This window comes from Dama dama, chromosome 31 (assembly GCF_033118175.1).
Source record: "Dama dama isolate Ldn47 chromosome 31, ASM3311817v1, whole genome shotgun sequence".
Classification (NCBI taxonomy): domain Eukaryota; kingdom Metazoa; phylum Chordata; class Mammalia; order Artiodactyla; family Cervidae; genus Dama; species Dama dama.
In genome coordinates, this window is record NC_083711.1 from 4,515,343 (window position 1) to 4,541,185 (window position 25,843).

The window sequence follows — 25,843 nt, forward strand, 5'->3', positions numbered from 1 at the left end:
GGGCCTCATCTCGCGGCGAGGGGGAAGTCTCATGGTTTTTCTCGAGTTGCGGCCGGAACCTAGGGTATATTCTCGAGTTACGACGGGGAGGGCCCTTCCAGACACGTGTTTGTTCAGCGACGTCAGGACTCCTGCCTAGGTGCGAGGGACACCTCGGGATTCTCCTCGAGTCTTGGCATGGCAATTGGGACCCGTCTCCACGTGAGGCACGAGACCCAGGGTCCCTTTCCACGTGCCACATTGATCCTGGGACTCCTATCCATTTTCAAGAGGAGTCAGGCATCGTCTCTTTTGGAAGCATTGATCTCCGCGGACCTCTTGTGTTTTCAAAGGATGTGAGGCCTCCGGTCGCGATGAGGCGGAGAATTAGGTCTTTCTCTGTGGTCTCCACAGGGGATTCAGACATCCCTTCGTCTTGGGAGATGCAAGGCGAGCCTGCATTCAATTCACTGCAGGGATATCTCGCCTTACTTCGAGTCAGAGCATCCCGGTGTCCATTCCACTTGAGGCCACAAACTCAGGGTCCTTCTCACATACCTGTGGTTGAGAGAACCCACCTCTTGAGGTGCCTGTGGAAAGTTGGTATTCCTCTTGAGTCGAAGCCAGGTACTAAGCTCTCATCTCGAGTTGATTTGGGGTCCACGGAGCCCTTTCTTGTTGCTCCAGGACCTCAGGATCCCTCTAGACATGAGACAGTGTTCTTGGGTTTTCTCTGGAGTGCCATCAAGGAAATCAAGGCTCCTTTTACGATTGATGTGGAACAAGGAATTGCTCTGCACGCAGTGCAGGTTAATCGGGCATCATCTCGCATCGAGGGGGAAGTCTCATGGTTTTTCTCGAGTTGCGGCCGGAACCTAGAGTATATTCTCGAGTTACTACGGGGAGGGCCCTTCCAGACACGTGTTTGTTCAGCGACGTCAGGACTCCGGCCTAGGTGCGAGGGACACCTCGGGATTCTCCTCGTGTCTTGGCATGGCAATTGGGACGCGTCTCCACGTGAGGCGGGAGACCCAGGGTCCCTTTCCACGTGCCACAGGGATCCTGCGACTCCTGTCCATTTTCAAGAGGAGTCAGGCATCGTCTCCTTTGGAAGCATTGATCTCCGCAGACCTCTCGAGTTTTCAAAGGATGTGAGGCCTCCGGTCACGATGAGGCGGAGAACTAGGTCTTTCTCTGTGGTCTCCACAGGGGATTCAGACATCCCTTCGTCTTGGGAGATGCAAGACGAGCCTGCATTCAATTCACTGCAGGGATATCCGGCCTTACTTCGAGTCAGAGCATCTCGGTGTCCATTCCACTTGAGGCCACAAACTCAGGGTCCCTCTCACATACCTGTAGCTGAGAGTAGCCTCCTGTTGAGGTGCTTGTGGAAAGTTGGTATTCCTCTTGAGTCGAAGCCAGGGACTAAGCTCTCATCTCGAGTTGATTTGGGGTCCACGGAGCCCTTTCGTGTTGCTCCAGTGACCTCAGGATCCCTCTAGACTTGAGTCAGTGATCTTGGGTTTTCTCTGGAGTGCCATCAAGGAAATCAAGGCTCCTTTCCCGTTTGATGTGGAACACGGAATAGCTCTGCATGCAGTGCAGGGGAATCGGGCCTCAACTAGCGGCGAGGTGGAAATCTAATGGTTTTTCTCGAGTTGCGGCCGGAACCTGGGGTATATTCTCGAGTTACCACGGGGAGGCCCGTTCCAGACACGTGTTTGTTCAGCGTCGTCAGGACTGCTGCCTAGGTGCGAGGGACACCTCGGGATTCTCCTCGAGTCTTGGCATGGCAATTGGGACGCGTCTCCACGTGAGGCGGGAGACCCAGGGTCCCTTTCTACGTGCCACAGGGATCCTGGGACTCCTATCCATTTTCAAGAGGAGTCAGGCATCGTCTCCTTTGGAAGCATTGATCTCCGCGGACCTCTCGAGTTTTCAAAGATGTGAGGCCTCCGCTCGCGATGAGGCGGAGAATTAGGTCTTTCTCTGTGGTCTCCACAGGGGTTCAGACCTCCCTTCATCTTGGGAGATGCAAGACGAGCCTGCATTCAATTCACTGCAGGGATATCCGGCCTTACTTCGAGTCAGAGCATCTCGGTGTCCATTCCATTTGAGGCCACAATCTCAGGGGCCCTCTCACATACATGTAGCTGAGAGAAGCCTCCTCTTGAGGTGCTTGTGGAAAGTTGGTATTCCTCTTGAGTCGAAGCCAGGGACTAAGCTCTCATCTCGAGTTGATTTGGGGACCACAGAGCCCTTTCTTGTTGCTACAGTGACTTGAGGATCCCTCTAGACTTGGGACAGTGATCTTGGGTTTTCTCTGGAGTGCCATCAAAGAAATCAAGGCTCCTTTCATTTTTGATGTGGAATACGGAATTGCTCTGCACGCAGCTCAGGTGAATCGGGCCTCATCTCGCGGCGAGGGGGAAGTCTCATGGTTTTTCTCGAGTTGCGGCCGGAACCTGGGGTATATTCTCGAGTTACGACGGGGAGGGCTCTTCCAGACACGTGTTTGTTCAGCGACCTCAGGACTCCTGCCTAGGTGCGAGGGACACCTCGGGATTCTCCTCGAGTCTTGGCATGGCAATTGGGACGCGTCTCCACGTGAGGCGGGAGACCCAGGGTCCCTTTCCACGTGACACAGGGATCCTGGGACTCCTATCCATTTTCAAGAGGAGTCAGGCATCGCCTCCTTTGAAAGCATTGATCTCCGCGGACCTCTCGAGTTTTCAAAGGATGTGAGGCCTCCGCTCGCGATGAGGCGGAGAACTAGGTCTTTCCTTTGGTCTCCACTGGGGATTCAGACATCCCTTCGTCTTGGGAGATGCAAGGCGAGCCTGCATTCAATTCACTGCAGGGATATCCGGCCTTACTTCTGTCAGAGCATCTCAGTGTCCATTCCACTTGAGGCCACAAACTCAGGGGCCCTCTCACATACCTGTAGCTGAGAGAAGCCTCCTCTTGAGGTGCTTGTGGAAAGTTGGTATTCCTCTTGAGTCGAAGCCAGGGACTAAGCTCTCATCTCGAATTGATTTGTGGTCCACGGAGCCCTTTCGTGTTGCTCCAGTGACCTCAGGATCCCTCTAGACTTGAGACAGTGATCTTGGGTTTTCTCTGGAGTTCCATCAAGGAAATCAAGGCTCCGTTCACGTTTGATGTGGAACACGGAATTGCTCTGCACGCAGTGCAGGGGAATCGGGCCTCATCTCGCGGCGAGGGGAAGTCTCATGGTTTTTCTCGAGTTCCGGCCGGAACCTGGGGTATATTCTCGAGTTACGACGGGGAGGGCCCTTCCAGACACGTGTTTGTTCAGCGACGTCAGGACTCCTCCCTAGGTGGGAGGGACACCCGGGATTCTCCCCGAGTCTTGGCATTGCAATTGGCACGCGTCTCCACGTGAGGCGGGAGACCCAGGTTCCCTTTCCACGTGCCATAGGGATCCTGGGACTCCTATCCATTTTCAAGAGGAGTCAGGCATCGTCTCCTTTGAAAGCATTGATCTCCGCTTACCTCTTGAATTTTCAAAGGATGTGAGGCCTCCGTTCGCGATGAGGCGGAGAACTAGGTCTTTCTCTGTGATCTCCACAGGGGATTCAGACTTCCCTTCGCCTTGGGAGATGCAAGGCGAGCCTGCATTCAATTCACTGCAGGGATATCAGGCCTTACTTCGAGTCAGAACATCTCGGTGTCCATTCCACTTTAGGCCACAAACTCAGGGTCCCTCTCACATACCTGTAGCTGAGAGAAGCCTCCTCTTGAGGTGCTTGTGGAAAGTTGGTATTCCTCTTGAGTCGAAGCCAGGGACTAAGCTCTCATCTCGAGTTGATTTGGGGTCCACGGAGCCCTTTCATGTTGCTACAGTAACCTCAGGATCCCTCTAGACTTGAGACAGTCATCTTGGGTTTTCTCTGGAGTGCCATCTAGGAAATCAAGGCTCCTTTCACGTTTGATGTGGAACACGGAATTGCTCTGCACGCAGTGCAGGGGAATCGGGCCTCATCTCGCGGCGAGGCGGAAGTCTCATGGTTTTACTCCACTTGTGGACGGAACCTGGGGTATATTCTCGAGTTACCTGGGGAGAGCCCTTCCAGACACGTGTTTGTTCAGCGACATCAGGACTCCTGCCTAGGTGCGAGGGACACCTCGGGATTCTCCTCGAATCTTGGCATGGCAATTGGGACGCGTCTCCATGTGAGGAGGGAGACCCAGGGTCCCTTTCCACGTGCCACAAGTATGCTGGGACTCCTATCAATTTTCAAGAGGAGTCAGGCATCGTCTCCTTTGGAAGCATTGATCTCCGCGGACCTCTCGAATTTTCAAAGGATGTGAGGCCTCCGGTCGCGATGAGGCGGAGAACTAGGTCTTTCTCTGTGTTCTCCACAGGGCATTCAGACATCCCTTCTTCTTGGGAGATGCAAGACGAGCCTGCATTCAATTCACTGCAGGGATATCCGGCCTTAGTTCCAGTCAGAGCATCTCGGTGTCCATTCCACTTGAGGCCACAAACTCAGGGTCCCTCTTACATACCTGTAGCTGAGAGAAGCCTCCTCTTGAGGTGCTTGTGGAAAGTTTGTATCCTTCTTGACTAGAAGCCAGGGACTAAGCTCTCATCTCGAGTTGATTTGGGGTCCACGGAGACCTTTCCTGTTGCTACAGTGACCTTAGGAAACCTCTAGATTTGAGACAGTGATCTTGGGTTTTCTCTGGAGTGCCATCAAGGAAATCAAGGCTCCTTTCACTTTTGATGTGGAACACGGAATTGCACTGCACGCACTGCAGGGGAATCGGGCCTCATCTCGCGGCGAGGGGGAAGTCTCATGGTTTTTCTCGAGTTGCGGCCGGAACCTAGGGTATATTCTCGACTTACGACGGGGAGTGCCCTTCCAGACACGTGTTTGTTCAGCGACGTCAGGACTCCTGCCTAGGTGCGAGGGACACCTCGGGATTCTCCTCGAGTCTTGGCATGGCAATTGGGAGGCGTCTCCACGTGAGGCGGGAGACCCAGTGTCCCTTTCCATGTACCACCGGGATCCTGTGACTCATATCCATTTTCAAGAGGAGTCAAGCATCTTCTCCTTTGGAAGCACTGATCTTCGCGGACCTCTCGAGTTTTCAAAGGATGTGAGGCCTCCGGTCGCAATGAGCTGGAGAAATAGATCTTTCTCTGTGGTCTCCACAGGGAATTTAGACATCCCTTGGTCTTGGGAGATGCAAGACGATCGTGCATTCAATTCACTGCAGGGATATCCGGCCTTACTTCGAGTCAGAGCATCTCGGTGTCCATTCCACTTGAGGCCACAAACTCAGGGGCCCTCTCACATACCTGTAGCTGAGAGAAGCCTCCTCTTGAGGTGCTTGTGGAAAGTTGGTATTCCTCTTGAGTCAAAGCCAGGGACTAAGCTCTCATCTCGAGTTGATTTGGGGTCCATGGAGCCCTTTCATGTTGCCACAGTGACCTCAGGATCCCTCTAGATTAGGGACAGTGATCTTGGGTTTTCTCTGGAGTGCCATCAAGGAAATCAAGGCTCCTTTCACTTTTGATGTGGAATACGGAATTGCTCTGCATGCAGGGCAGAGGAATCGGGCCTCATCTCGCGGCGAGGGGGAAGTCTCATGGTTTTTCTCGAGTTGCGGCCGGAACCTGGGGTATAATCTCGAGTTACGACGGGGAGGGCCCTTCAAGACACGTGTTTGTTCAGCGACGTCAGGACTCCTGCCTAGGTGCAAGGGACACTTCGGGATTCCTCTCGAGTCTTGTCATGGCAATTGGGACGCGTCTCCACGTGAGGCGGGAGACCCAGGGTCCCTTTCCACGTGCCACAGGGATCCTGGGACTCCTATCCATTTTCAAGAGGAGTCAGTCATTGTCTCCTTTGGAAGCAATGATCTCCGCGGACCTCTCGAGTTTTCAAAGGATGTGAGGCCTCCGCTCGCGATGATGCGGAGAATTAGGTTTTTATCTGTGGTCTCGACAGGGGATTCAGACATCCCTTCGTCTTGGGAGATGCAAGACGAGCCTGCATTCAATACACTGCAGGGATATCCGGCCTTACTTCGAGTCAGAGCATCCCGGTGTCCATTCCACTTGAGGCCACAAACTCGGGGTCCCTCAAATATACATGTAGCTGAGAGAAGCCTCCCCTTGAGGTGCTTGTGGAAAGTTGGCATTCCTCTTGAGTCGAAGCCAGGGACTAAGCTCTCATCTCGAGTTGATTTGGGGTCCACGGAGCCCTTTCGTGTTGCTCCAGTGACCTCAGGATCCCTCTAGACTTGAGACAGTGATCTTGGGTTTTCTCTGGAGTGCCATCAAGGAAATCAAGGCTCCTTTCACGTTTGATGTGGAACACGGAATTGCTCTGCACGCAGTGCAGGGGAATCGGGATTCATCCAGCGGCGAGGGGGAAGTCTCATGGTTTTTCTCGAGTTGCGGCCGGAACCTGGGGTATATTCTCGAGTTACGACGGGGAGGGCCCTTCCAGACACGTGTTTGTTCAGCGACGTCAGGACTCCTGCCTAGGTGCGAGGGACACCTCGGGATTATCCTCGAGTCTTGGCATGGCAATTGGGATGCGTCTCCACGTGAGGCATGAGACCCAGAGTCCCTTTCCACATGTCACAGGGATCCTGGGACTCCTATCCATTTTCAAGAGGAGTCGGGCATCGTCTCCTTTGGAAGCACTGATCTCCGCGGACCTCTCGAGTTTTCAAAGGATGTGAGGCCACCGGTCGCGATGAGGCGGAGGACTAGGTCTTTCTCTGTGTTCTGTACTGGGGATGTAGACATCACTTCGTCTTGGGAGATGCAAGAGGAGCCTGCATTCAATTCACTGCAGGGATATCCGGCCTTACTTCGAGTCAGAGCATCTCGGTGTCCATTCCACTTGAGGCCACAATCTCAGGGTCCCTCTCACATACCTGTTCCTGAGAGAAGCCTTCTCTTGAGGTGCTTGTGGAAAGTTGGTATTCCTCTTGAGTCGAAGCCAGGGACTAAGCTCTCATCTCCAGTTGATTTGGGGTCCACGGAGCCCTATCGTGTTGCTACAGTGTCCTCCGGATCTCTCTAGACTTGAGACAGTGATCTTGGGTTTTCTCTGGAGTGCCATCAAGGAAATCAAGGCTCCTTTCATGTTTGATGTGGAACACGGAATTGCTCTGCACGCAGTGCAGGGGAATCGGGCCTCATCTCGCGGCGAGGGGGAAGTCTCATGGTTTTTCTCGAGTTGCGGCCGGAACCTGGGGTATATTCTCGAGTTACCACGGATGCCGGCCCTTCCAGACATGTGTTTGTTCAGCGACGTCAGGACTCCTGCCTAGGTGCGAGGGACACCTCGGGATTCTCCTCGAGTCTTGGCATGGCAATTGGGAGGCGTCTCCACGTGAGGCGGGAGACCCAGGGCCCCTTTCCGCGTGGCATGGGGATCCTGGGACTCCTATCCATTTTCAAGAGGAGTCGGGCATCGTCTCCTTTGGAAGCATTGATCTCTGCAGACCTCTCGAGTTTTCAAAGGATGTGAGGCCTCCGATCGCGATGAGGCGGAGAATTAGGTTTTTCTCTGTGGTCTCCACAGGGGATTCAGACATCCCTTCGTCTTGGGAGATGCAAGAGGAGCCTGCATTCAATTCACTGCAGGGATATCCAGCCTTACTTCGAGTCAGAGCATCCCGGTGTCCATTCCACTTGAGGCCACAAATTCGGGGTCCCTCAAATATACATGTAGCTGAGAGAAACCTCCTCTTGAGGTGCTTGTGGAAAGTTGGTATACCTCTTGAGTCTAAGCCAGGGACTAAGCTCTCATCTCGAGTGTATTTCGGTCCAGGGAGCCGTTTCCTGTTGGTCCAGTGACCTCAGGATCCCTCTAGACTTGAGACAGTGATCTTGGGTTTTCCCTGGAGTGTCATCAAGGAAATCAAGGCTCCTTTCACGTTTGATGTGGAACACGGAATTGCTCTGCATACAGTGCAGGGGAATCGGGCCTCAACTCGCGGCGAGGGGGAAATCTCATGGTTTTTCTCAAGTTGCGGCACGAACCTGGGGTATATTCTCGAGTTACGACGGGGAGGGCCCTTCCAGACACGTGTTTGTTCAGCGACGTCAGGACTCCTGCCTAGGTGCGAGGGACACCTCGGGATTCTCCTCGAGTCTTGGCATGGCAATTGGGACGCGTCTCCACGTGAGGCGGGAGACCCAGGGTCCCTTTCCACGTGCCACAGGGATCCTGGGACTCCTATCCATTTTCAAAAGGAGTCAGGCATCGTCTCCTTGGAAGCATTGATATCTGCGGACCTCTCGAGTTTTCAAAGGATGTGAGGCCTCTGGTCGCGAAGAGGCAGAAAGTTAGGTCTTTCTCTGTGGTCTCCACAGGGGATTCAGACATCCCTTCGTCTTGGGAGATGCAAGACGAGCCTGCATCCAATTCACTGCAGGGATATCCGGCCTTACTTCGAGTCAGAGCATCTCGGTGTCCATTCCACTTGAGGCCACAAACTCAGGGTCCCTCTCACATACCTGTAGCTGAGAGAAGCCTCCTGTTGAGGTTCTTGTGGAAAGTTGATATTCCTCTTGAGTCGAAGCCAGGGACTAAGCTCTCATCTCGAGTTGATTTGGGGTCCACGGAGCCCTTTCCTGTTGCTCCAGTGACCTCAGGATCCCTCTAGACTTGAGACAGTGATCTTGGGTTTTCTCTGGTGTGCCATCAAGGAAATCAAGGCTCCTTTCACTTTTGATGTGGAACACGGAATTGCTCTGCACGCAGTGCAGGGGAATCGGGCCTCATCTCGCGGCGAGGGGTAAGTCTCATGGTTTTTCGCGAGTTGCGGGCGGAACCTGGGGTATATTCTCGAATTACGACGGGGAGGGCCCTTCCAGACACGTGTTTGTTCAGCGACGTAAGGACTCCAGCCTAGGTGCGAGGGACACCTCGGGATTCTCCTCGAGTCTTGGCATGGCAATTGGGACGCGTCTCCACGTGAGGCGGGAGACCCAGGGTCCCTTTCCACATGCCACAGGGATCCTGGGAATCCTATCCATTTTCAAGAGGAGTCAGTCATCGTCTCCTTTGGAAGCATTGATCTCCGCGGACCTCTCGAGTTTCAAAGGATGTGAGGCCTCCGGTCGCGATGAGGCGGAGGACTAGTTCTTTCTCTGTCGTCTCCACAGGGGATTCAGACATCCCTTCGTCCTGGGAGATGCAAGACGAGCCTGCATTCAATTCACTGCAGGGATATCCGGCCTTACTTCGAGTCAGAGCATCTCGGTGTCCATTCCACTTGAGGCCACAAACTCAGGTTCCCCCTCACATACCTGTAGCTGAGAGAAGCCTTCTCTTGAGGTGCTTGTGGAAAGTTGGTATTCCTATTGAGTCGAAGCCAGGGACTAAGCTCTCATCTCGAGTTGATTTGGGGTCCACGGAGCCCTATCGTGTTGCTACAGTGTCCTCCGGATCTCTCTAGACTTGAGACAGTGATCTTGGGTTTTCTATACAGTGCCATCAAGGAAATCAAGGCTCCTTTCATGTTTGATGTGGAACACGGAATTGCTCTGCACGCAGTGCAGGGGAATCGGGCCTCATCTCGCGGCGAGGGGGAAGCCTCATGGTTTTTCTCGAGTTGCGCCGGAACCTGGGGTATATTCTCGAGTTACCAATGATGCCGGCCCTTCCAGACATGTGTTTGTTCAGCGACCTCAGGACTCCTGCCTAGGTGCGAGGGAAACCTCGGGATTCTCCTCGAGTCTTGTCATGGCAATTGGGAGGCGTCTCCACGTGAGGCGGGAGACCCAGGGCCCCTTTCCACGTTCCACAGGGATCCTGGGACTCCTATCCATTTTCAAGAGGAGTCAGGCATCGTCTCCTTTGGAAGCGTTGATCTCCGCGGACCTCTCGAGTTTTCAAAGGATGTGAGGCCTCCGGTCGCCATGAGGTGGAGAACTAGGTCTTTTTCTGTGGTCTCCACAGGGGATTCAGACAACCCTTTGTCTTGGGAGATGCAAGACGAGCCTGCATTCAATTCACTGCAGGGATATCCGGCCTTACTTCGAGTCAGAGCATCTCGGTGTCCATTCCACTTGAGGCCACAAACACAGGGGCCCTCTCACATACCTGTAGCTGAGAGAAGCCTCCTCTTGAAGTGCTTGTGGAAAGTTGGTATTCCTCTTGATTCGAAGCCAGGGACTAAGCTCTCATCCTGAGTTGATTTGGGCTCCACGGAGCCCTTTCGTTTTCCTCCAGTCACCTAAGGATCCCTCTGGACTTGAGACAGTGATCTTGGGTTTTCTCTGGAGTGCCATCAAGGAAATCAAGGCTCCGTTCACGTTTGATGTGGAACACGGAATTGCTCTGCACACAGTGCAGGGGAATCGGGCCTCATTTCACGGCGAGGGGAAGTCTAATGGTTTTTCTCGAGTTGCGGCCGGAACCTGGGGTATATTCTCGAGTTACGACGGGGAGGGCCCTTCAAGACACGTGTTTGTTCACCGATATCATCACTCCTGCCTAGGTGCGAGGGACACCTCGGGATTTGCCTGGAGTATTGGCATGGCAATTTGGACGTGTCTCCACGTGAGGCGGGAGACCCAGGGTCCCTTTCCACGTGCCACAGGGATCCTGGGACTCCTATCCATTTTCAAGAGGAGTCAGGCATCGTCTCCTTTGGAAGCATTGATCTCCGCGGACCTCTCGAGATTTCAAAGGATGTGAGGCCTCCGGGCGCGATGAGGCGGAGAACTAGGTCTTTCTCTGTGGTCTCCACAGGGGATTCAGACACCCCTTCGTCTTGGGAGATGCAAGTCGAGCCTGCATTCAATTCACTGCAGGGATATCTTCCCATACTTCGAGTCAGAGCATCACGGTGTCCATTCCACTTGAGGCCACAAACTCAGGGTCCCTCTCACATACCTGTAGCTGAGAGAAGCCTCGTCTTGAGGTGCTTATGGAAAGTTGGTAATCCTCTTGAGTCGAAGCCAGGGACTAAGCTCTCATCTCGAGTTGATTTGGGGTCCACAGAGCCCTTTCTTGTTGCTACAGTGACCTGAGTATCCCTCTAGACTTGAGACAGTGATCTTGGGTTTTCTCTGGAGTGCCACCAAGGAAATCAAGGCTCCTTTCACGTTTGATGTGGAACACGGAATATCTCTGCACGCCATGCGGGGAATCAGGCTTCATCTCGCGGCGAGGGGGAAGTCTCATGGTTTTTCTCGAGTTGCGGCCAGAACCTGGGGTATATTGTCGAGTTACAAAGGGGAGGTCCCTTCCAGACACGTGTTTGTTCAGCGACGTCAGGACTCCTGCCTAGGTGCGAGGGAGACCTCGGGATTCTCCTCGAGTCTTGGCATGGCAATTGGGACGCGTCTCCACGTGAGGGGGGAGACCCAGTTTCCCTTTCCACGTGCCACAGGGATCCTGGGACTCCTATCCATTTTCAAGAGGAGTCAGGCATCGTCTCCTTTGGAAGCATTGATCTCCGCAGACCTCTTGAGTTTTCAAAGGATGTGAGGTCTCCGGTCGCGTTGAGGCGGAGGACTAGGTCTTTCTCTGTGGTCTCCACAGGGGATTCAGACAACCCTTCGTCTTGGGAGATGCAAGACGAGCCTGCATTCAATTCACTGCAGGGATATCCGGCCTTACTTCGAGTCAGAGCATCTCGGTGTCCAGTCCACTTGAGGCCACAAACTCAGGGTCCCTCTCACATACCTGTAGCTGAGAGAAGCCTCCTCTTGAGGTGCTTGTGGAAAGTTGGCATTCCTCTTGAGTCGAAGCCAGGGACTAAGCTCTCATCTCGAGTTGATTTGGGGTCCACGGAGCCCTTTCGTGTTGCTACAGTGACCTCAGGATCCCTCTAGACTTGAGACAGTGATCTTGGGTTTTCTCTGGAGTGCCATCAAGGAAATCAAGGCTCCTTTCACGTTTGATGTGGAACACGGAATTGCTCTGCACGCAGTGCAGGGGAATCGGGCCTCATCTCGCTGCGAGGGGGAAGTCTCATGGTTTTTCTCGAGTTGCGGCCGGAACCGGCAGTATATTCTCGAGTTACGACGGGGAGGGCCCTTCCAGACACGTGTTTGTTCAGCGACGTCAGGACTCCTGCCTAGGTGCGAGGGACACCTCGGGATTCTCCTCGAGTGTTGGCATGGCAATTGGGACGTGTCTCCACGTGAGGCGGGAGACCCAGGGTCCCTTTCCACGTGCCACAGGGATCCTGGGACACCTATCCATTTTCAAGAGGAGTCAGGCATCGTCTCCTTTGGAAGCATTGATCTCCGCGGACCTCTCGAGTTTTCAAAGGATGTGAGGCCTCTGGTCGCGATGAGGCGGTGAACTAGGTCTTTCTCTGTGGTCTCCAGAGGGATTCAGACATCCCTTCGTCTTGGGAGATGCAAGACGAGCCTGCATTCAATTCACTGCAGGGATATCCGGCCTTACTTCGAGTCAGAGCATCTCGGTGTCCATTCGACTTGAGGCCACAAACTCAGGGTCCCTCTCACATACCTGTAGCTGAGAGAAGCCTCCTCTTGAGGTGCTTGTGGAAAGTTGGTATTCCTCTTGAGTCGAATCCAGGGACTAAGCTCTCATCTCGAGTTGATTTTGGGTCCACGTAGTCCTTTCCTGTTGCTCCAGTGCCCTCAGGATCCCTCTAGATTTGAGACAGTGATCTTGGGGTTTCTCTGGAGTGCCATCAAGGAAATCAAGGCTCCTTTCTCGTTTGATGTGGAACACGGAATTGCTCTGCACGCATTGCAGGGGAATCGGGTCTCATCTCGCGGCGAGGGGGATGTCTCATGATTTTTCTCGAGTTGCGGCCGGATCCTGGGGTATATTCTCGAGTTACGACGGGGAGGGCCCTTCCAGACACGTGTTTGTTCAGCGACGTCAGGACTCCTGCCTAGGTGCGAGGGACACCTCGGGATTCTCCTCGAGTCTTGGCATGGCAATTGGGACGCGTCTCCACGTGAGGCGGGAGACCGAGGGTCCCTTTCCTCGTGCCACAGGGATCCTGAGACTCCTATCCATTTTCAAGAGGAGTCAGGCCTCGTCTCCTTTGGAAGCATTGATCTCTGTGGACCTCTCGAGTTTTCAGAGGATGTGAGGCCTCAGGTCTCGATGAGGCGGAGGACTAGGTCTTTCTCTGTGGTCTCCACAGGGGATTCAGACATCCCTTCGTCTTGGGAGATGAAAGACGAGCCTGCATTCAATTCACTGCAGGGATATCCAGCCTTAGTTCAAGTCAAAGCATCTCGGGGTCCATTCCATTTTGAGGCCACAAACTCAGGGTCCCTCTCACATACCTGTAGCTGAGAGAAGCCTCCTCTTGAGGTGCGTGAGGAAAGTTGGTATTCCTCTTGAGTCGAAGCCAGGGACTAAGCTCTCATCTCGAGTTGATTTGGGGTCCACGGAGCCCTTTCGTGTTGCTCCAGTGACCTCAGGATCGCTCTAGACTTGAGACAGTGACTTTGGGTTTTCTCTGGAGTGCCATCAAGGAAATCAAGGCTCCTTTCACGTTTGATGTGGAACACGGAATTGCTCTGCACGCAGTGCAGGGGAATCGGGCCTCATTTCGCTGTGAGGGGGAAGTCTCATGGTTTTTCTCGAGTTGCGGCCGCAACCCGGGGTATATTCTCGAGTTACGACGGGGAAGGCCCTTCCAGACACGTGTTTGTTCAGCGACGTCAGGACTCCTGCCTAGGTGCGAGGGACACCTCGGGATTCTCCTCGTGTCTTGGCATGGCAATTGGGACGCGTCTCCACATGAGGCGGGAGACCCAGGGTCCCTTTCCACGTGCCACAGTGATCCTGGGACTCCTATATATTTTCAAGAGGAGTCAGGCATTGTCTCCTTTGGAAGCATTGATCTCCGCGGACCTCTCGAGTTTTCAAACGATGTGAGGCCTCCGGTCGCGATGAGGCGGAGAAATAGGTCTTTCTCTGTGGTCTCCACAGCGGATTCAGACATCCCTTCGTCTTGGGAGATGCAAGACGAGCCTGCATTCAATTCACTGCAGGAATATCCGGCTTACTTCGAGTCAGAGCATCTCGGTGTCCATTCGACTTGAGGCCACAAACTCAGGGTCCCTCTAACATACCTGTACCTGAGAGAAGCCTCCTCTTGAGGTGCGTGAGGAAAGTTGGTATTTCTCTTGAGTCGAAGCCACGGACTAAGCTCTCATTTCGAGTTGATTTGGGGTCCACAGAGCCCTTTCGTGTTGCTCCAGTGACCTCAGGATCCCTCTAGACTTGAGACAGTGATGTTGAGTTTTCTCTGGAGTGCCATCAAGGAAATCAAGGCTCCTTTCACGTTTGATGTGGAACACGGAATTGCTCTCCACGCAGTGCAGGGGAATCGGGGCTCATCTCGCGGCGAGGGGGAAGTCTCTTGGTTTTTCTCGAGTTGCGGCTGGACCTGGGGAATATTCTCGAGTTAGAACGGGGAGGACCCCTCCAGACACGTGTTTGTTCAGCGACGTCAGGGCTCCTGCCTAGGTGCGAGGGACACCTCGGGATTCTCCTCGAATCTTGGCATGGCAATTGTGACGCATCTCCACTTGAGGCGGGAGACCAAGGGTCCCTTTCCACGTGCCACAGGGATCCTGGGACTCCTATCCATTTTCAAGAGGAGTCAGGCATCGTCTCCTTTGGAAACATTGATCTGCTCGGACCTCTCGAGTTTTCAAAGGATGTGAGGCCTCCGGGCGCGATGAGGCGGAAGACTAGGTCTTTCTCTGTGGTCTCCACAGGGGATTCAGACATCCCTTCGTCTTGGGAGATGCAAGACGATCCTGCATTCAATTCACTGCAGGGATATCCGGGCTTACTTCGAGTCAGAGCATCTCGGTGTCCATTCCACTTGAGGCCACAAACTCAGGGTCCCTCTCACATAGCTGTTGCTGAGAGAAGCCTCCTCTTGAGGTGCTTGTGGAAAGTTGGTATTCCTCTTGAGTCGAAGCCAGGGACTAAGTTCTCATCTCGAGTTGATTTGGGGTCCACGGAGCTCTTTCGTGTTGCTCCAGTGACCTCAGGATCCCTCTAGACTTGAGACAGTGATCTTGGGTTTTCTTTGGAGTGCCATCAAGGAAATCAAGGCTCCTTTCACTTTTGATGTCGAACACGGAATTGCTCTGCACGCAGTACAGGGGAATCGGGCCTCATCTCGCCGTGAGGGGGAAGTCTCATGGTTTTTCTCGAGTTGCGGCCGGAACCTGGGGTATATTCTCGAGTTACGACGGGGAGGGCCCTTCCAGACACGTGTTTGTTCAGCGACGTCAGGACTCCTGCCTAGGTGCGAGGGACACCTCGGGATTCTCCTCGAGTCTTGGCATGGCAATTGGGACGCGTCTCCACATGAGGCGGGAGACCCAGGGTCCCTTTCCACGTGCCACAGTGATCCTGGGACTCCTATCCATTTTCAAGAGGAGCCAGGCATCGTATCCTTTGGAAGCATTGATCTCTGAAGACCTCTCGAGTTTTCAAATGATATGAGGCCTCCGGTCATGATGAGGCGGAGGACTAGGTTTTTCTCTGTGGTCTCCACAGGGGATTCAGACATCCCTTCGTCTTGGGAGATGCAAGACGAGCCTGCATTCAATTCACTGCAGGGATATCCGGACTTACTTCGAGTCAGAGCATCTCGGTGTCCATTGCACTTGAGGCCACAAACTCAGGGTCCCTCTCACATACCTGTAGCTGAGAGAAGCCTCCACTTGAGGTGCTTGTGGAAAGTTGGTATTCCTCTTGCGTCGAAGCCAGGGACTAAGCTCTCATCTCGAGTTGATTTGGGGTCCACGGAGCCCTTTCTTGTTGCTCCAGTGACCTCAGGATCCCTCTAGACTTGAGACAGTGATCTTGGGTTTTCTCTGGGGTGCCATCAGGGAAATCAAGGCTCCTTTCACGTTTGATGTGGAACACGGAATTGCTCTGCACGCAGTGCACGGGAATCGGGCCTCATGTCGCGGCCAGCGGGAAGTCTCATGGTTTTTCTCGAGTTGCGGCCGGAACCTGGGGTATATTCTCGAGTTACGACGGCGAGGGCCCTTCCAGACATGTGTTTGTTCAGCGACATCAGGACTCCTGCCTAGGTGCGAGGGACACCTCGGGATTCTCCGCGAGTCTTGGCATGGCAATTGGGACGCGTCTCCACGTGAGGCGGGAGACCCAGGGTCCCTTTCCACGTGCCACAGGGATCCTGGGACTCCTATCCATTTTCAAGAGGAGTCAGGCATCGTCTCCTTTGGAAGCATTGATCTCCGCGGACGTCTTGAGTTTTCAAAGGATGTGAGGCCTCCGGTCGCGATGAGGCGGAGAACTAGGTCTTTCTCTGTCGTCTCCACAGAGGATTCAGACATCCCTTCGTCTTGGGAGATGCAAGACGAGCCTGCATTCAATTCACTGCAGGGATATCCGGCCTTACCTCGAGTCAGAGCATCTCGGTGTCCATTCCACTTGAGGACACAAACTCAGGGTCCCTCTCAGATACCTGTTGCTGAGAGAAGCCTCCTATTGAGGTGCTTGTGGAAAGTTGGTATTCCTCTTGATATGAAGCCAGGGACTAAGCTCTCATCTCGAGTTGATTTGGGGCCACGGAGCCCTTTCGTGTTGCTACAGTGACCTCAGGATCCCTCTAAACTTGAGACAGTGATCTTGGGTTTTCTCTGGAGTGCCATCAAGGAAATCAAGGCTCCTTTCCCGTTTGATGTGGAACACGGAATTGCTCTGTACGCAGTTCAGGGGAATCGGGCCTCATCTCGCAGCGAGGGGAAAGTCTCATGGTTTTTCTCGAGTTGCAGCCGGAACCTGGGGTATATTCTCGAGTTAGAAAGGGAGGGCCCTTCCAGACACGTGTTTGTTCAGCGACGTCAGGACTCCTGCCTAGGTGCGAGGGACACATCGGGATTCTCCTCGAGTCTTGGCATGGCAATTGGGACGCGTCTCCACGTGAGGCGGGAGACCCAGTGTCCCTTTCCACATGCGACAGGGATCCTGGGACTCCTATCCATTTTCAAGAGGAGTCAGGCATCGTCTCCTTTGGAAGCATTGATCTCCGGGGACCTTTCGAGTTTTCAAAGGATGTGAGGCCTCCGATCGCGATGAGGCGGAGAACTCGGTCTTTCTCTGTGGTCTCCACAGGGGATTCAGACATCCCTTCGTCTTGGGAGATGCAAGACGAGCCTGCATTCAATTCACTGCAGGGATATCCGGCCTTACTTCGAGTCAGAGCATCTCGGTGTCCATTCCACTTGAGGCCACAAACTCAGGGTCCCTCTCACATACCTGTAGCTGAGAGAGGTGCTTGTGGAAAGTTGGTATTCCTCTTGAGTCGAAGCCAGGGACTAAGCTCTCATCTCGAGTTGATTTGGGGTCCACGGAGCCCTTTCGTGTTGCTCCAGTGACCTCAGGATCCCTCTAGACTTGAGACAGTGATCTTGGGTTTTCTCTGGAGTGCCATCAAGGAAATCAAGGCTCCTTTCACGTTTGATGTGGAACACGGAATTGCTCTGCACGCAGTGCAGGGGAATCGGGCCTCATCTCGCGCGAGGGGGAAGTCTCATGGTTTTTCTCGACTTGTGGCCGGATCCTGGGGTATATTCTCGAGTTAAGATGGGGAGGGCCCTTCCAGACACGTGTTTGTTCAGGGACGTCAGGACTCCTGCCTAGGTGCGAGGGACACATCGTGATTCTCCTCGAGTCTTGGCATGGCAATTGGGCCGCGTCACCACGTGAGGCGGGAGACCCAGGGTCCCTTTCCACGTGCCACAGGGATCCTGGGACTCCTATCCATTTTCAAGAGGAGTCAGGCATCGTCTCCTTTGGAAGCTTTGATCTCTGCGGACCTCTCGAGTTTTCAAAGGATGTGAGGCCTCCGGTCGCGATGATGCAGAGAACTAGGTCTTTCTCTGTTGTCTCCACAGGGGATTCAGTCATCCCTTCGTCTTGGGAGATGCAAGACGAGCCTGCATTCTATTCCCTGTTGGGATAACCGGCCTTACTTCGAGTCAGAGCATCTCGGTGTCCATACCACTTGAGGCCACAAATTCAGGGTCCCTCTCACATACCTGTAGCTGAGAGAAGCCTCCTCTTGAGGTGCTTGTGGAAAGTTGGTATTCCTCTTGAGTCGAAGCCAGGGATTAAGCTCTCATCTCAAGTTGATTTGGGGTCCCGGAGCCCTTTCGTGTTGCTACAGTGACCTCAGGATCCCTCTAGACTTGAGACAGTGAACTTGGGTTTTCTCTGGAGTGCCATCAAGGAAATCAAGGCTCCTTTCACTTTTGATGTCGAATACGGAATTGCTCTGCACGCAGGGCAGGGGAATCGGGCCTCATGTCGCGGCGAGGGGGAAGTCTCATGGTTTTTCTCGAGTTCCGGCCGGAACCTGGAGTATATTCTCGAGTTACGACGGCGAGGGCCCTTCCAGACACGTGTTTGTTCAGCGATGTCGGGACTCCTGCCTAGGTGCGAGGGACACATCGGGATTCTCCTCGAGTCTTGGCATGGCAACAGGGACACGTCTCCACGTGAGGCGGGAGACCCAGGGTCCCTTTCCACGTGCCATAGGGATCCTGGTACTCCTATCCATTTTCAAGAGGAGTCAGGCATCGTCTCCTTTGGAAGCATTGATCTCCGCGGACCTCTCGAGTTTTCAAAGGATGTGAGGCCTCCGTTCGCGATGAGGCGGAGAACGATGTCTTTCTCTGTGGTCCCCACAGGGGATTCAGACAGCCTTTCGTCTTGGGAGATGCAAGACGACGTGCATTCAATTCACTGCAAGGATATCCGGCCTTGCTTAAGTCAGAGCATCTCGGTGACCATTTCACTTGAGGCCACAAACTCAGGGTCCCTGTCACATACATGTAGCTGAGAGAAGCCTCCTCTTGAGGTGCTTGTGGAAAGTTGGTATTCCTCTTGAGTCGAAGCCAGCGACTAAGCTCTCATCTCGAGTTGATTTGGGGTCCATGGAGCCCTTTCGTGTAGCTACAGTGACCTCAGTATCCCTCTAGACTTGAGACAGTGATGGAAACTCTCTGGAGTGCCATCAAGGAAATCAAGGCTCCTTTCAAGTTTGATGTGGAACACGGAATTGCTCTGCACGCAGTGCAGGGGAATCGGGCCTCATCTCGCAGCGAGGGGGAAGTCTCATGGTTTTTCTCGAGTTGCAGCCGGAACCTGGGGTATATTCTCGAGTTACCACGGGGAGGGCCCTTCCAGACACGTGTTTGTTCAGCGAAGTCAGGACTCCTGCCTAGCTTACGAGGGACACCTCGGGATTCTCTTCGACTCTTGGCATGGCAATTGGGACGCGCCTCCACGTGAGGCGGGAGACCCAGGGTCCCTTTCCAAGTGCCACAGGAGTCCTGGAACTCCTAGTCATTTTCAAGAGGAGTCAGGCATCGTCTCCTTTGGAAGCATTGATCTCCGCGGACTTCTCGAGTTTTCAAAGGATGTGAGGCCTCCGTCCGCGATGAGGCGGAGAACTAGGTCTTTCTCTGTGGTCTCCACAGAGGATTCAGACATCCCTTCGTCTTGGGAGATGAAAGACGAGCCTGCATTCAATTCTCTGCAGGGATATCCGGCCTTACTTCGAGTCAGAGCATCTCGGTGTCCATTCCACTTGAGGCCACAAACTCAGGGTCCCTCTCAGATACCTGTTGCTGAGAGAAGCCTCCTCTTGAGGTGCTTGTGGAAAGTTGGTATTCCTCTTGATTCGAAGCTAGGGACTAAGCTCTCATCTCGAGTTGATTTGGGGCCACGGAGCCCTTTCGTGTTGCTACAGTGACCTCAGGATCCCTCTAAACTTGAGACAGTGATCTTGGGTTTTCTCTGGAGTGCCATCAAGGAAATCAAGGCTCCTTTCACGTTTGATGTGGAACACGGAATTGCTCTGTACGCAGTGCAGGGGAATCGGACCTCATCTCGCAGCGAGGGGGAAGTCTCATGGTTTTTCTCGAGTTGCAGCCGGAACCTGGGGTATATTCTCGAGTTAGAAGGGGAGGGCCCTTCCAGACACGTGTCTGTTCAGCGACGTCAGGACTACTGCCTAGGTGGGAGGGACACCTCGGGATTCTCCTCGAGTCTTGGCATGGCAATTGGGACGCGTCTCCACGTGAGGCGGGAAACCCAGGGTCCCTTTCCAAGTTCCACAGGAGTCCTGGAACTCCTATCCATTTTCAAGAGGAGTCAGGCATCGTCTCCTTTGGAAGCTTTGATCTCCACAGGCCTCTCGAGTTTTCAAAGGAGGTGAGGCCTTCGGCCGCGATGAGGCGGAGTACTAGGTCGTTCTCTATGGTCTCCACAGCGGATTCAGACATCCCTTCGTCTTGGGAGATGCAAGACGAGCCTGCATTCAATTCACTGCAGGGATATCCGGCCTTACTTCGAGTCAGAGCATCTCGGTGTCCATTCCACTTGAGGCCACAAACTCAGGGTCCCTCTCACATACCTGTAGCTGAGAGAAGCCTCCTCTTGAGGTGCTTGTGGAAAGTTGGTATTCCTCTTGAGTCGAAGCCAGGGACTAAGCTCTCATCTCGAGTTGATTTGGGGTCCACGGAGCCCTTTCGTGTTGCTCCAGTGACCTCAGGATCCCTCTAGACTTGAGACAGTGATCTTGGGTTTTCTCTGGAGTGCCATCAAGGAAATCAAGGCTCCTTTCACGTTTGATGTGGAACACGGAATTGCTCTGCACGCAGTGCAGGGGAATCGGGCCTCATCTCGCGGCGAGGGGGAAGTCTCATGGTTTTTCTCGACTTGCGGCCGGATCCTGGGGTATATTCTCGAGTTAAGATGGGGAGGGCCCTTCCAGACACGTGTTTGTTCAGTGACGTCAGGACTCCTGCCTAGGTGCGAGGGACACTTCGGGATTCTCCTCGAGTCTTGGCATGGCAATTGGGCCGCGTCACCACGTGAGGCGGGAGACCCAGGGTCCCTTTCCACGTGCCACAGGGATCCTGGGACTCCTATCCATTTTCAAGAGGAGTCAGGCATCGTCTCCTTTGGAAGCATTGATCTCTGCGGACCTCTCGAGTTTTCAAAGGATGTGAGGCCTCCGGTCGCGATGATGCAGAGAACTAGGTCTTTCTCTGTTGTCTCCACAGGGGATTCAGACATGCCTTCGTCTTGGGAGATGCAAGACGAGCCTGCATTCTATTCCCTGTTGGGATAACCGGCCTTACTTCAAGTCAGAGCATCTCGGTGTCCATACCACTTGAGGCCACAAATTCAGGGTCCCTCTCACATACCTGTAGCTGAGAGAAGCCTCCTCTTGAGGTGCTTGTGGAAAGTTGGTATTCCTCTTGAGTCGAAGCCAGGGATTAAGCTCTCATCTCGAGTTGATTTGGGTCCCGGAGCCCTTTCGTGTTGCTACAGTGACCTCAGGATCCCTCTAGACTTGAGACAGTGATCTTGGGTTTTCTCTGGAGTGCCATCAAGGAAATCAAGGCTCCTTTCACTTTTGATGTGGAATACGGAATTGCTCTGCACGCAGGGCAGGGGAATCGGGCCTCATCTCGCGGCGAGTGGGAAGTCTCATGGTTTTTCTAGAGTTGCGGCCGGAACCTGGGGTATATTCTCGAGTTACGATGGCGAGGGCCCTTCCAGACATGTGTTTGTTCAGCGACGTTAGGACTCCTGCCTAGGTGCGAGGGACACCTCGGGATTGTCCTCAAGTCTTGGCATGGCAATTGGGACTCGTCTCCATGTGAGGCGGGAGACCCAGTGTCCCTTTCCACGTGCCACAGGGATCCTGGGACTTCTATCCATTTTCAAGAGGAGTCAGACATCATCTCCTTTGGAAGCATTGATATCCGCTGACCTCTCGAGTTTTCAAAGAATGTGAGGCCACAGGTCGCGATGAGGCGGAGAACTAGGTGTTTCTCTGTGGTCTCCACAGGGGATTCAGACATCCCTTCGTCTTGGGAGATGCAAGACGTGCCTGCATTCCATTCACTGCAGGGATATCCGGCCTTAATTCGAGTCAGAGCATCTCGGTGTCCATTCCACTTGAGGCCACAAATTCAGGGTCCCTCTCACATACATGTAGCTGAGAGAAGCCTCCTCTTGAGGTGCTTGTGGAAAGTTGGTATTCCTCTTGAGTCGAAGCCAGGGACTAAGCTCTCATCTCGAGTTGATTTGGGGTCCATGGAGCCCTTTCGTGTAGCTACAGTGACCTCAGTATCCCTCTAGACTTGAGTCAGTGATCTTGGAAACTCTCTGGAGTGCCATCAAGGAAATCAAGGCTCCTTTCAAGTTTGATGTGGAACACGGAATTGCTCTGCACGCAGTGCAGGGGAATCGGGCCTCATCTCGCGGCGAGGGGGAAGTCTCATGGTTTTTCTCGAGTTGCAGCCGGAACCTGGGGTATATTCTCGAGTTACCACGGGGAGGGCCCTTCCAGACACGTGTTTGTTCAGCGAAGTCAGGACTCCTGCCTAGCTTACGAGGGACACCTCGGGATTCTCTTCGAGTCTTGGCATGGCAATTGGGACGCGCCTCCACGTGAGGCGGGAGACCCAGGGTCCCTTTCCAAGTGCCACAGGAGTCCTGGAACTCCTAGTCATTTTCAAGAGGAGTCAGGCATCGTCTCCTTTGGAAGCATTGATCTCCGCGGACTTCTCGAGTTTTCAAAGGATGTGAGGCCTCCCTTCCCGTTGAGGCGGAGAACTAGGTCTTTCTCTGTGGTCTCCACAGGGGATTCAGACATCCCTTCGTCTTCGGAGATGCAAGACGAGCCTGCATTCAATTCACTGCAGGGATATCCGGCCTTACTTCGAGTCAGAGCATCTCGGTGTCCATTCCACTTGAGGCCACAAACTCAGGGTCCCTCTCACATACCTGTAGCTGAGAGAAGCCTCCTCTTGAGGTGCTTGTGGAAAGTTGGTAATCCTCTTGAGTCGAAGCCAGGGACTAAGCTCTCATCTCCAGTTGATTTGGGGTCCATGGAGCCCTTTCGTGTTGCTCCAGTGACCTCAGGATCCCTCTAGACTTGAGACAGTGATCTTGGGTTTTCTCTGGAGTGCCATCAAGGAAATCAAGGCTCCTTTCAGGTTTGATTTGGAACACGGAATTGCTCTGCATGCAGTGCAGGGGAATCGGGGCTCATGTCGCGGCGAGGGGGAAGTCTCATAGTTTTTCTCGAGTTGCGGCCGGAACCTGGGGTATATTCTCGAGTTACGATGGGGAGGGCCCTTCCAGACACGTTTTTGTTCAGCGTCGTCAGGACTCCTGCCTAGGTGCGAGGGACACCTCGGGATTCTCCTCGAGTCTTGGCATGGCAATTGGGAGGCGTCTCCACGTGAGGCGGGAGACCCAGTGTCCCTTTCCACGTGCCACAGGGATACTGGGACTCCTATCCATTTTCAAGAGGAGTCAGGCATCGTCTCCTTTGGAAGCACTGATCTCTGCAGACCTCTCGAGTTTTCAAAGGATATGACGCCTCCGGTCACGATGAGGCGGAGGACTAGGTCTTTCTCTGTGGTATCCACAGGGGATTCAGACATCCCTTCGTCTTGGGAGATGCAAGACGAGCCTGCATTCAATTCACTGCAGGGATATCCGGACTTACTTCGAGTCAGAACATTTCGGTGTCCATTGCACTTGAGGCCACAAACTCAGGGTCCCACTCACATACCTGTAGCTGAGAGAAGCCTCCTCTTGAGGTGCATGTGGAAAGTTGGTGTTCCTCCTGAGTCGAAGCCAGGGACTAAGCTCTCATCTCGAGTTGATTCGGGGTCCACGGAGCCCTTTCATGTTGCTCCAGTGACCTCAGGATCCTTCTAGACTTGAGACAGTGATCTTGGGTTTTCTCTGGAGTGCCATCAAGGAAATCAAGGCTCCTTTCTCGTTTGATGTGGAACACGGAATTGCTCTGCACGCAGTGCAGGGGAATTGGGCCTCATCTCGCGGCGAGGGGGAAGTCTCATGGTTTTTCTAGAGTTGCGGCCAGAACCTAGGGTATATTCTCGAGTTACGATGGGGAGGGCACTTCCAGACACGTGTTTTTCAGCGACGTCAGGACTCCTGCCTAGGTGCGTGGGACACCTCGGGATTCTCCTCGAGTCTTGGCATGGCAATTGGGACGCGTCTCCACGTGAGGCGGGAGACGCAGATTCCCTTTCCACGTGCCACAGTGATCCTGGGACTCCTATCCATTTTCAAGAGTAGTCAGGCATCGTCTCCTTTGGAAGCATTGATCTTCACTGACCTCTCGAGTTTTCAAAGAATGTGAGGCCTCCGTTTGCGTTGAGGCGGAGAACTAGGTCTTTCTCTGTGGTCTCCACAGGGGATTCAGACATCCCTTCGTCTTGGGAGATGCAATACGAGCCTGCATTCCATTCACTGCAGGGATATCCGGCCTTACTTCGAGTCAGAGCATCTCGGTGTCCATTCCACTTGAGGCCACACACTCAGGGTCCCTCTCACATACCTGCAGCTGAGAGAAGCCTCCTCTTGATGTGCTTGTGGAAAGTTGGTATACTTCTTGAGTCGAAGCCAGGGACTAAGCTCTCATCTCGAGTTGATTTGGGGTCCCGGAGCCCTTTCCTTTTGCTACAGTGACCTCAGGATCCCTCTAGACTTGAGACAGTGATCTTGGGTTTTCTCTGGAGTGCCATCAAGAAAATCAAGGCTCCTTTCACGTTTGATGTGGAACACGGAATTGCTCTGCACGCACTGCAGGGGAATCGGGCCTCATCTCGTGGCGAGGGGGAAGTCTCATGCTTTTTCTCGAGTTGCGGCCGGAACCTGGGGTATATTCTCGAGTTCCGACGGGGAGGGCCCTTCCAGACACGTGTTTGTTCAGCGACGTCAGGACTCCTGCCTAGGTGCGAGGGACACCTCGGGATTCTCCACGAGTCTTGGCATGGTAATTGGGACGCGTCTCCACATGAGACGGGAGACCAAGGGTCCCTTTGGACGTGCCACAGGGATCCTGGAACTCCTATCCATTTTCAAGAGGAGTCAGACATCGTCTCCTTTGGAAGCATTGATCTCCGCGGACCTTTCGAGTTTTCAAAGGATGTGAGGCCTCCGTTCCCGTTGAGGCGGAGAACTCGGTCTTTCTCTGTGGTCTCCACAGGGGATTCAGACATTCCTTCGTCTTCGGAGATGCAAGACGAGCCTGCATTCAATTCACTGCAGGGATATCCGGCCTTACTTCGAGTCAGAGCATCTCGGTGTCCATTCCACTTGAGGCCACAAACTCAGGGTCCCTCTCACATACCTGTAGCTGAGAGAGGTGCTTGTGGAAAGTTGGTATTCCTCTTGAGTCGAAGCCAGGGACTAAGCTCTCATCTCGAGTTGATTTGGGGTCCACGGAGCCCTTTCGTGTTGCTCCAGTGACCTCAGGATCCCTCTAGACTTGAGACAGTGATCTTGGGTTTTCTCTGGAGTGTCATCAAGGAAATCAAGGCTCCTTTCACTTTTGATGTGGAATAGGGAATTGCTCTGCACGCAGGGCAGGTGAATCGGGCCTCATCTCGCGGCGAGGGGGAAATCGCATGGTTTTTCTCGAGTTACGGCCGGAACCTGGGGTATATTCTCGAGTTTCGACGGGGAGGGCCCTTCCAGGCACGTGTTTTTCAGCGACGTCAGGACTCCTCCCTAGGTGCCAGGGACCACTCGGGATTCTCCTCGAGTCTTGGCATGGCAATTGGGACGCGTCTCCACGTGAGGCGGGAGACCCAGGGTCCCTTTCCACGTGCCACAGGGATCCTGGGACTCCTATCCATTTTCAAGAGGAGTCAGGTATCTTCTCCTTTGGAAGCATTGATCTCAGCGGACCTCTCGAGTTTTCAAAGGATGTGAGGACTCCGGTCGCGATGAGGTGGAGAACTAGGTCTTTCTCTGTGGTCTCCACAGGGGATTCAGACATCCCTTCCTCTTGGGAGATG